Consider the following 12,759-nt stretch of genomic DNA (forward strand, 5'->3'; position numbering starts at 1 on the left):
TGGGTGAACGCCGTCATCGTAGAAAAGAGGGTTGGTTGGTTGGATGAGCTCATGCCTCGAATTATAAACCCTTAGCACGTAGAACTCTGATCAGGTTTGGTGTTTTTTGTGCTTTTTGGGGGGAAACATTTAATTGTCTGTTTCCAGCCATGGTTAATAGAAAGGTAACTCGATAGTAGTAGTAGTAGTAGTAATTATTATTATTATTTATTATTTATACTCTGCCCATCTGGCTGTTGTTCTTCCTCTCCCTCCCCCCCCCACCCCCAGTTAAAAGCTCACTTGAAGTGGATTTTAAAAGGCTGTAGCCTACACAGAAGGCAGCAGAAAAGTAACCTTGCTTAAGACAAGGGCAGAAAATGCTTAAATATAAGATGGGAAATACTAGGCTAGATAGCAGGGCTGGGAGGGGGGGGGGGAGGTCCGGGTGGATAATGAAGTAAAACGTGATCTTGCGGTCCAGAAAGCTAATGGAGCCACCATTTTAGGTTGCATCAATGGAAGGGTTGTTTCCACAGCCTGCGAAGCAGCGATGCAATAAGGTAATTTTAGACTCTGGACTTAATGGTCTTTGGAGGGGGCTCTTTAGGTGGTAGTATTACGCCACTTAGTTCCAGATGTAGTAAGGCAGGCCTGCTGCATTTCGGGGCCCTCCTGCTCATTCTGTGAATGGGGCTCTGTGAGCCTGCCCCCAAAGTCTTGCCCCGATGACTCCACTCTTCGGAGGTTGTAGCACTGCTCTGCTTAGCACCGCGGGGAAGGGGGGGGGGCAATCCCACTTTGAGTTATGTGTTCATCTCTGGGCATCATAGTCCAAGAAGGATGTTGCCTTGCTAGAAAGGATTCAAGAGAGAATCAAGAGGAGAAAAGCATTTTGGAATTCAAATGGCACCCTCAAAGGACACTGCCTTACACTGAGTAGAATCAGCTCAATGTTGTCATCACCACCAGTGTTTTTTCCAGGGTTCCAGACAAGAGTCTTCTTTTTCAGCCCTACCTGAATTAAACATGCATACAAACCTAAGATGAACCCTGACAATTCATGCCACTGGCCCAGGGGCGTAGCCAGGATCAAAACTAGGGGGGGGCAAGCCATGGTCGTTCAGGGGCGGGGCCAAGGCACAGAAGGGGAGGGGCCACAAAGTGGGCGGGGCTAAAGGGCCAGCGGGCCTGATGACATTGTGGCGGCGGCAGCAGCGGCCACCTTGTGCTTCTGGGGCTGGTAGCGTTGGCGGCTACCCTGCTTGGCTGGAGAGGACGGGAGGGTCGGGCAGGCGAGAGGGGGTGGCAGGGCGGGCGAGGGCGAGGCAAGACACGGCCGCAGCCACGACGGCTCCGAGGCGTTGCTGCATATCAGCATAATATTTCAACCATGGTTCAAGCCCCACCTTAGGAAAAAAATCCTGCATTGCAGGGGGTTAGACTAGATGACCCTTGTGGTCCCTTCCGACTACAATTCTATGATTCTATTGATATATTACCATAGCATATGCATCATTCTGCTTTCTTGAATTGTCCTACTCCTAGGCATAGCATCCAACTCCTAGAGGCCTAGGTGCCCCCCCCCAATTACTGGTAAATACCGTATTTGAAAGAGTCATCCCCCCATGTTGATGGGCTTTCTATGTGGGGCTTATCTGCCCCCCCCCGTATTTTATTAAGGATGGAAGAGGGAGGGAAGGAAGGAAGAAATAGAGAGATAACTCATATTTGTGGGTGTCTCTGGATGACGCTGTGATGCTGGAACTCTGCAGCAAGAGGACAGGAGGGTCGGGCAGGCGAGAGGGGGTGGAAGGGCGGGTGAGGGCGGGGCAAGGCATGGCCGCAGCTACGACAGCTACGAGGCGTTGCTGCATATCAGCATAATATTTCAACCATGGTTCAAGCCCCACCTTAGGAAAAAAATCCTGCATTGCAGCGGGTTGGACTAGATGACCCTTGTGGTCCCTTCCGACTACAATTCTACGATTCTATTGATATATTACCATACCATATGCATCGTTCTGCTTTCTTGAATTGTCCTACTCCTAGGCATAGCAGCCAACTCCTAGAGGCCTAGGTGCCTCCCCCCCCCCCAATTACTGGTAAATACCGTATTTGAAAGAGTCATCCCCCCATGTTGATGGGTTTTCTATGTGGGGCTTATCTGCCCCCCCCGTATTTTATTAAGGATGGAAGAGGGAGGGAGGGAAGGAAGAAATAGAGAGAGGGATAACTCATATTTGTGGGTGCCTCTGGGTGACGCTGTGATGCTGGAACTCTGCATGTACAGGAGCCTTGTAAGCAGCTTTCTCTCTGCTTGATTTACAGCAGGCACGTCCAACAGGTAGATTGTGATCTACCAGTAGATCACTGGATGTCTGTGGTAGATCACTGGTAGGTCACTGGCACCCCTAAAAAAAGCTCACCCAAAATTTTCCTCCTCCCTCAAAAAAAATGAACTATGACCTGAAGCCCTAAACAAAAACGGTCCTCCCTCCCTCCTAAAAGAAGCTCAACAAGTTTGACCTAAACCCCAAAAAAAACAGGGCTTCCCTTCCTTTAAAAAAAACTCAACAGCTTTGACCTGAACTCCCCAAAAGGGGGTAGATCACCCCCAGTTTTAAACTCTGAGTAGATCAGAGTCTCTTGGGAGGTGGCCACCCCTGATTTACAGTATACAGATGCAGGAGGAGGGGCAGACTGGAACACCAATGCTTTTTATAAACATCACTGTGTCTATCAAAGCTACAGCCCCCCCTTTCTTATTCACTTCCTTTTAGCCTTGCAGAGCCACCTTAGTCAAATTGAATCCTCTGAGTCTGCACCCTCATTAAATCGCCAATAGAACTCTTAATGCTCCTGAATGCTCATTAACAAGTCCCACTTAAGAACAATAGGGTGAAATGGTCAGCTATCAAATCTTGCCTGGGGATATATGCTCCATTGTCTTAACTGCTTAACTACTGGTAGCCACTTTGCTATATTTATTTGATGTGTTTTTGTTACTGCTGTGCCCCCCCCCCAGCAAGCAGAGACTTAGCTGCTCTTGCTAAAGCAAAGCCTTTTCCACTTCAGTTTTTGGAGGGGAAAAGTGCTGGTTATGGTCTGTAAAATACATTAATTTTTTTGCTTCTGGGGGGGGGCAGCTGCCCCCTCCTGCCCCCCCTGCCTACGCCCATGCACTGGCCCCTCTAGTTCACACAGAAGCTGCCCAGATGCTGATGGGAACCCTGCAAGCAAGACTTGAGCACAAAGCTTTGCCACTGAGCTACGGCCTTCCAGAAGCATGTGTTCGTTTCAAGGGCACTTGCACCAGAGCACTTCCTTGTCAGTATTGCCCAAGGACCCGATATCTGGAAATCTAAAAAACGACTTAGAATCATAATCCGGAACATGTAACAGTGGAACAGGATGGAGTAATAATAATAATAATAATAATAATTTATTTATACCCTGCCCAACTGGCTGGGTTTCACCAGCCACTCTGGGTGGCTAGCAACAGAATATTAAGAACACGATAAACATCAATCATTAAAAACTTCCCTAAACAGGATTTTCTTCAGATGTCTTCTGGTTGTTAAGTCAGATGGTTGTTTATTTCCTTGACATCTGATGGGAGGGCGTTGCACAGGGCGGGCGCCACTACTGAGAAGGCCCTCTGCCTGGTCCCCTGTATCCTAACTTCCTGCAGCGAGGGAACCGCCAGAAGGCCCTCAGTGCTGGACCTCAGTGTTTGGGCAGAACAATGGGGGTGGAGACACTCCTTCAGTATACTGGGCTGAGGCCATTTAGGGCGTTAAAGGTCAGCACCAACACTTTGAATTGTGCTCGGAAATGTACTGGGAAACAATGTAGGTTAAGGTTACCAGATTTTTTTTCAATGAATCTGGGGACACTTTTCAACTTCCTACTAAATAGATGGATTTTGTTGGGGTACTGATTTGTAAATCCGGGGACTGTCCCCAGGAAACGGGGGCGTCTGGTAACCTTAATGCAAGTCTTTTGGGACTGGTGCTATATGGTCTTGGTGGCCAATCCCAGTCATACAGTCAGAGGCTTCAAGTTCTTACAGTGGTGCAAATCTCACTGTGTCTGATTCCATCAAAGTTAAACACATATCAGTGAGGTAAATTTGAACACCTATTTAACCCATGGAAATCGGAAGGACTTAAAACTCAGCTGGGGAACCTGTGGCCCTTAAGATGTTGGCCTTCCCCGACCGTTGGCCACGCTGACTGGGGCTGATGGGAGTTGGAGCCCAGCAGCCTCCCAATGACCATATGCTTTCCCCCCCCCCTGACATGGTGGTGGTCTTGTACCTATTCATGGCAGGGGGGGGGCATTTGCTGAAATAAAATTTTGAAGATCAGGTTGTTAGGAAATTTTGCTCAAGACCACCGAAGGAAGTGGTGTGTGGAGTCAGCAATGTAGAACACCAGGGCAATTCCTTTGTTTTGCCCTCCCATATGTTTATTCGTCTTAAAAAGCAGATGGGCTGCAAAGGAGAGCAACAGTTTCTTCCCAATGTGAGATATTCATTCTCACTCACCAGATGCTAACCGGAGGAGGCTGCCTTTCCATCTCTTTATTTAGCAGCAGCAATCTTCTCCTGAACAAAGATAGCAGGCTAAAGCTACACCCAAAAAGCCATTTGTCATTTGTTTCCACATTTGTATTCCTATTGTTAATTGTCTATCAGGGTTGCCTTTGCAGCAAGGCTGGCTGACAGTTTAGTACCCGGTTAGGTCAGCATCGAATGATGCGGTTTAATTATGAGTTATATATTGGAAGGTACAAAAGAGGTCTCCGCAAAGTCCACTTCTGAACCGGAAAACTAGCCTGCAAGACGGTCTGCCGCCGCTCCACTTTCACTGAGAGTCAGTTTTGCTTTCAGTGTCAAGATTCAAATCCACTGGCAGCACGAAGCAAGGAAGCTTACACAATGCCTCCACACACAATGGTTGGCTCTGGTCAGGGTTATTAATGTCTCATTTTTCATATGTATAAAGGGTTACTCAAGCAATAGCAACAACACCTACTCCCCCCCCCCTCCCGAAACAAGGCTTCAGGAACGTTAGCCTCTCACAATTTGAATTCAAATGTTAAAAGCCCATTTTGTAACTAGATCCTAGACATACATACCATCAATAGCCCTCCCTTTTATCCAGCTAATCATAGCTGCTCTGTTTTGTTGTCAAAACACCTCCATAACAGCCACCCTTGAAAGTCTTTTCAATGGCAGGATTTGAGAAGATATCAGTGTTTGAATTATTTCTCCGCCACCACCTATCTAAACACAAATTACATACTTTCAAACAGAGCTTCAATTCCATATTCAATTCCATACCAGCAAAATGCAAGAACCACAACTCAGGGAAGCTGCATCGTAATCTGCAGAAGTGTGTGTGTATACTTTCTGAAGAACGCCAGTCTGGTTTTGAGATTTTTGAAATGCAAATGAGAAGAACAAATCTTATGGGTCCTTGTATGGATGTGTTTTGTTACTTGCAATGAAAAATCTTTTTTTTTATTTTAAAAAAATCTTACTGGTCTGTTAATGTCTCTGTAACATTGCTCTGAAGAGACTGGATCAAGCCAAACTTTCCTCATTGCAGGACAGAAAGAAGAGAAAAGTGGGAAAGGTCAGTAATCCACGAAAAGATACCGGTAGTATGAAATCTAGAGGTGGAGCTCCAGAGCATGACACGAGGGAAGCTGATCACTCTCAGAGCACTCTCTCTCCTAGGACCAGAAATGTATCTTGAAAGGCCTAATTGTAAACCTGTGATGGGAAAACTGGCCTGTGGGTCTAATCAGCACGTGAGGCCAATCTGGTCATGCCACACCCACCCGCCCAACACACCTGGTGTTGGGTCTCGGCCTTGTGCATGGTGCCTTGTAGGGCCCGGTGATCAGCTGATTGCTGGGGCTTGCAGATTGCTGTGCTTTTACATGCACTGCTTTGAGTTCAACCTACCCAGGCAAAAACTGGTCGTCTGGTGTCATTGTGATGTCAGGTGACTGACAGGTGGGCGGCCGCGAAATATGAGCCAGGGGGAATGAGGAGACAAGGATGAAGCTGACTGCTAGGATCCCAGCCCTGATATAGAAAGTAAATTGCCACAAGACCATAGAAGAAAGGGGAGCATTTATGCAGGATATGTAAATACTTTTTGCAGAAAAAAATATTCCAAAAGTCTTCACACATGTACATACTTACTACAATTTATTCATTAGAGACACTGTCGCATTGTTGTTGTTGTTTAGTCATTTAGTCGTGTCCGACTCTTCGTGACCCCATGGACCAGAGCACGCCAGGCACTCCTGTCTTGCACTGCCTCCCGCAGTTTGGTCAAACTCATGTTGGTAGCTTCGAGAACACTGTCCAACCATCTCGTCCTCTGTCGTCCCCTTCTCCTTGTGCCCTCCATCTTTCCCAACATCAGGGTCTTTTCCAGGGAGTCTTCTCTTCTCATGAGGTGGCCAAAGTATTGGAGCCTCAGCTTCACGATCTGTCCTTCCAGTGAGCACTCAGGGCTGATTTCCTTAAGAATGGATAGGTTTGATCTTCTTGCAGTCCATGGGACTCTCAAGAGTCTCCTCCAGCACCATAATTCAAAAGCATCAATTCTTCGGCGATCAGCCTTCTTTATGGTCCAGCTCTCATTTCCATACATCACTACTGGGAAAACCATAGCTTTAACTATACGGACCTTTGTCGGCAAGGTGATGTCTCTGCTTTTTAAGATGCTGTCTAGGTTTGTCATTGCTTTTCTCCCAAGAAGCAGGCGTCTTTTAATTTCGCGACTGCTGTCACCATCTGCAGTGATCAAGGAGCCCAAGAAAGTAAAATCTCTCACTGCCTCCACTGTCACATTATATTTGTGTTATTGTTGCTAGCTGCTTTGGACATTTTTTAAAAAAGGAAAAGTGGGCATAAGTGTGGCAAATAAAAATGGGAGATCTAATATAACATGAGTTGGTGTTTGCTGGCATAACAAGGCTTCTGCTTCCTCTTCACCACTACCCCTTCACCCCAAAAAAATCCGCTCCGGAAGGTCCCACAACTCTTTGGCACTGATTTTGGAGGGGGTGGATGGGAGATTGGAGAGAAGAGAAGTGAAACCAGAAATCAGGTTGTGCAAGGAGGCAGACATCTTTGGATATCACCCAATAAGCTGACGTTCATCCATGAAAAATTGTTGGCCCAGGTCAAAGATCCAGCTCCCATATAATTCTTTCTTCCAAATATTTGGACATATGGTACAAGTACGCTCATGCAGTGGAGTTCTAAGTGATCTAGCTCTACCAGCTACTAGAAACAATCAAAATAAGTTTTGATCTGTATGTCTGGTATAAAAGGAGCACTCTGTATTTTTGTATAATTGAACGCTTATGCCATGATGTAAGGTAAATGAGCATCTTGCTTTAATGGAAGCAAGCCTTGCTGAGTCAGCGAAGTATGTGTGTCTTGGAAATTCTGGACGAAGCTATGAAGCTAATTTTTGTTTATGCCAAGTGTGACTTGTGTAGACATCTGTTTGCAAAAGACATATTTCCAAACTATAATTTAGGAGTAAATGAAAGGAAAGGCATCACACCTATCATTGTGAACGCTGTCAAGTTTAATGCCATATTTAGAAAATAGACCAAGTACCGGCATGTCCCCTTTGTGGTTCAGAGAACATTTTAAGTTCAGAGAATGCAAGGAAGGTTAACCAGTTATCAGGATACAAAGGTGTCACATTTTGATGTCTCGTGTCAAGACTGTCAAACAGCAAAATACTGGCAGACAGCCTCTAACTTCAACATTGGAGAGCTTTCCTTCATGTCAATGAAACTATGCTTGTGAAACATATTACACAGGAAAAGCTACTCATGAAGCCTATGCAATGCTTCAGCAAAACACATCCTGGGCAGACACCAAAATGTCTGAAGAAATGAAAAAATTCCTTCCAGTATCACCTTAGAGACCAACTAGGTTTGTCATAGGTATGAGCTTTTTATGCACACTTCTTCAGAAGAAATTGGAATATTTAGAGAAAGAAAATGAAAGGAACAAAGGGGAAAGGGAATAGGATGAATGAGGAGACTTTGGGGCTAGTGTTTCAATTTATTTATTCCTCCTCTGATCACTTTAAATTATGTTGTTTTTCCCATACATCTCAAGAACAATCTGGGCTTTTGCTTGCAAAGATTTCAGGTTTACACTACCACACCCGCCTAAACCAAACTATGGTGTTTGCTCTGGAATCCATCTCTCACTGAGGAGGGGGTACTTAAGGCACTTCTCAACAGCATGTTTACTGAGCATTCGTCCTGATTTGTTTTCAGGGAAGCTAGATGACGGCTAGTCCATGAGCGCTCACTCTGATTTGCTTGCAAGCAGGCTAGACAACATCAGGGCCGGATCTACACATTTGGCTACTCACTCTCCTGCAGGGTCATGTGGCAGAGGGACAGGGGCAGGGTGGAATATGTCTGAATCTGCAGTCTCTTCTTATGTTCTCACATATATTAAGTGCTTGGGACAACATCAGGCTTTTATTCACCTGATCACCTTCCAATGCCGTTCATGCAATCAGGGCGGTGTCAGCCGCCCTGAGCCCGGTTTTGCCTGGGGAGGGTGGGGTATTAATAAAATGTTGTTGTTGTTGTTGTTGTTGTTGTTGTCTGCCAGCAGTCCCTTCCTTCATTCTGCATAGGAGAAGCAGACAATGGTGGAGGAAGCCCGTCGGGCACCCAGAGCGGCACCCAGGGGTGTACACCCAGGGGCGGGGCATCGCCACGCAGCGTGCATGTGCAGCATCGCCACGCGCCATGCAGAAGCACTGCCAGCAAACTGCTGCAGCGCCGCACAGGGACGGCGCCGGGACCCTCCGCCCGCGGCTGCAGCTGCGAGCGGAGGATTTTCCATTTGCGGCTGCAGGCAGAGGGTCCTTGTGCGTTCCCACACGGCGCTGGAGCGGCTTGCCGCCAGCAAACCGCAACGCAACGCACAGGTGTGGTGATGCTGCACATGTGCGCTACACAGCGCCGGTGCCGGCAAACCTCTCCAGTGCTGCACGAGGACAGCGCCGGGACCGTCCGCTCGCGGCTACAGCTGCGAGCAGAGGACCCCGGCACCATCCCTGCACAGCGCTGGAGCGGCGCCGCTCAGCTTGGGAGTCACGGGGGGGGCACGCCGAGTGTCCCCCCTCCAGGGTGGCACCCGGGGCGGCCCACCCTCATTGCCCTCCCCCTTGCTACGCCAGTGGAAGCAGGTCAGTCCTTACATAAAAGAATAAAATGGATGTACAATTCTGGCATTAGAAATAGTAAAAGCAAGTTGGGAGAACATTTCAACCTTCTCATTCTGTAAGCATAGCTATCCTCTGGAAACTATTACTAGTCATGGTATTGTTTTTAGAGCACCATTTTTATAATGGGTAACTTTTTATTTCTACTGAGATTGATAGTATAATAGCTGTTTTAACTGACCTGAGTTTTACCATGTTGGTAATTTAAAATTTGGAGTGTGTGTATTTATGATGTACCAGATGCCTCGAATAACCAACCCTTTAAAGTGACTCTAAAAATAAATAGCAAAAGATACCATAGTACAAACGTAGCCACTTTACTACTCACCCCTAACTCTAGATCATTTATGAACAGGTCCCAATACTGATTCTGGGGCCGGGGGGCCGGGGCGGGGAGGATTCCACTTTCTACAACCTTCCATTCAGAAAACCGTCCATGTATTCCTACCCTCAACTTTCGGCTGCTTAACCAATTTATATATCCTGTTCTTCTTCCAAGAAGTTTAAGGTGGCCCATATGTTTCTTCCACCCCTCTTAGCATCTGAACGATTCCATGAGGTAAACCAGGAGGAAGGAACAGTCAGTCTGGTGACAGTCAGTATAGCTGAATAAGGATATGAACCTGGATCTTCCTGTGCCTAATTCAGAACTCTAACCCCTACCTCACACTGTCTCTCACAGAGGCAGTTTTCTCATGAATCATAATAAATAAAGCTTTTCTACCTCATGCCTGAGGAATCTACCCACTGTGCTCCTGCATGAATCATTTCTGGGTGCAACCCCCGCTGAGGGCAGGTTATTCTGCCACAATCTCTGCACAAGTCACTGAATGATCCAGACACATCACAATGGACACAACAAAATTACTCATCCAGGGGAAGCTGATTGGAAGGAAACCAGGAAAGAATCTAAAGAGGACAACCTCCAACAAGGACTTCTGGAGGCCTTTATTGATTTGATTTTTTGATGCACTTCATTGTGGCAAAAAATGCATCTACCTCCTGACAATGCTCTGCATTTAAAGGGAGATAATAGGTGGAAGGATTTTAAGACGCAAGCATTTGCACTGATATAGTCGCTGTTCGTCTGACTTCATCATGGAAGCCAAAGCAGATGACTGGCTTGGATAGCCCATTTTGACATCTGTGCCTAGGACAAAACAAGCGGTACAGAGTTTCAAATTTTGGTATGCCTAAATGCTGACCTAAACCCTATCAGGATCCGCATTTAAGCATACTGTACAAAAATTTGGAGACACTTAGCCTCTTATTTCTGTTGTTCCTCTTTCTGACAAAGCTGGGAGAAGGCAGACAACAGGACAATAACTGCACTGGAAAGTAAAACGACATCTCTTGGAATGCAAGATAAATTAAATTACATTCTCTTGGATGAAATTTAATTTTCAAGACTCGACACAGTATTTTTAATGAAAATTATGAGAACTGCTGTAATACCCTGATATATTCTCCTGTCTTACCTTATCTTACTCATATCAATCGCTACAGTTGACTAATTCTGTTGGACTTTTACTTTGTATTTGTTATATTCACAACTGTTTCTTACATTATTATTATTGTAATACTGTTGGGGATACACATAAATTGCAATATTTGTTATTTTATCTAATAGAAAGGGGGAAAGCAACAACAAAATGCTGCCAGCCTATCTCCCAGTTATTGCATGCCTCAGCTTTGAAATCCTGACTTGGCCTTAAAGAACTTGAAATGCAAGTGTTTGGTTGTTAAGTTACTTCACTCCTAAGACTCCCCTACGCATGCTTTCAGCGGGGGCAGGTGGAAGAGAAATCATCCTTGAGATCCGACCTTATCTAAGACCATCATGCACATTCAGGAATTCTCAACAGCTTTGCCTTGCCAAAAGTTAAATAGTGGTAAGAGCTTATTTCCTGCCATTATAGCAAGTGCCTCTCTTATTTATTTTTGCTCTGCGCAAGGTCCTAAAAATAGTTCCAGAAACACTCTTTTAGCTTTCTGTACACAATTCCAAGCAGCAATCACTTCTTAACTTTATATGAATTATGAGGGCTTCGAAAGAACCTCTCTACCTTTAAATACCCTCCCATTAATATCTACAGTAGCACATGAATTTTGGCTTTCCAGCAGCTCAAGGGAGTTGACAGATCACGCTGTTACCTTGTAAGGGCACTTATCACCGTAAATCCACCCACAAAAGGTTTTTCCTCAGGATAATGGCTGTTTTGGTGATTCATCTTACAGACCCTGCCCTTCCTTATTTGCACAAAATATCCTACACCCAGCAATAATTTCTGGGTCAGGCTCATGCCACACATGTGATTTCCTTTTGGACACAGAGACAAGAAAAGATTAAGTGAAATGCTTAGACCTCCCTAGGTGAACCTCCCCCACTTCAACTGCTAGGTCATTCCAAGTGCTACTAATAGGATGTTATCAGATTCAGTGAATATTCTCAGGGGTGCAGCTGATTGTCTGTGCCAGGCAGAGTTTACTGTTGTCTCACTGAGGGAGGAGAAGGGAAAATAGTACTGCTGTTGTGCTGGAAAATTTCACTGTTTCTGTCTCTAGTGGAAAACAGTTATCACTAACACATCCTGGCATGTAATTTGCCTCATTTATTATTGTCTAGCACTGGCTTAGAAATGCACAATAAGCACTAAGGGTACTTCCAGAGAGTTGCAGTTATTTAAGGAAACTTTATGCTGGGATGCCAAGAACTTTCAGATTCCCGCCCCCCAAAACGTTCAGACTGAGACACACCTTCAAGACTTTGAAAAAATATACTTAGCTCAAATAAACCTTACACTGACAAAGAGGATGACTAAGTGCAATAAAAATCAGTAGACCTTGATTCTGTTCCTGTTTCCATCACATATCACTATAGAAAGGGAAAAAATAACACAGGTTTTAATGTTATAGCCTTTAATACAGTGAATAGGGTTGCATACTATAAAGGGCAATCATACATGTGTTTACTGTACTCAGAAGTAATTCTCAGTTCATTCAAATTTATTCCCTAGTGAGCGGGGTTATATTGCAACCTCAAAAATAAATAAATCGACAGTGAATTAGAACTTTGGTAACATTGTTCTCCAATGTGGAGTTTGGGAAAAGGTACAAGGTCCAGCATCTGTGACTCTGAAACGACCCACCACTAAGCAATTTACACACACGTGTGCTGGTGTCCCAACTCGGGGGCCAAACTGGACGGGGGAAAAAATCTTTAAAAAATTACTTTTCCCGTAAATTTGTAGCCAAAGTTAGCAGATTGCATGCCATTCAGGAAAAGGGCAATGGCTCTTTCCTGTAATTAAATAAAGAGCCGTACAAAAAGAAAATCACTGCCACGTGACAGTTTTAAGTGGAAATACAGCACTACCGTGTTTCCCCTTTTTTAAGACGTAGTCATTATATAAGCCATAGCAGGATTTCTAAGCAATTGCGCGATACAAGCCATACCCCGAAAATAAGACATACTGAT

Source organism: Zootoca vivipara, chromosome 2 (genome assembly GCF_965207765.1).
Source record: "Zootoca vivipara chromosome 2, rZooViv2.hap1.1, whole genome shotgun sequence".
In the NCBI taxonomy this organism is placed as follows: domain Eukaryota; kingdom Metazoa; phylum Chordata; class Lepidosauria; order Squamata; family Lacertidae; genus Zootoca; species Zootoca vivipara.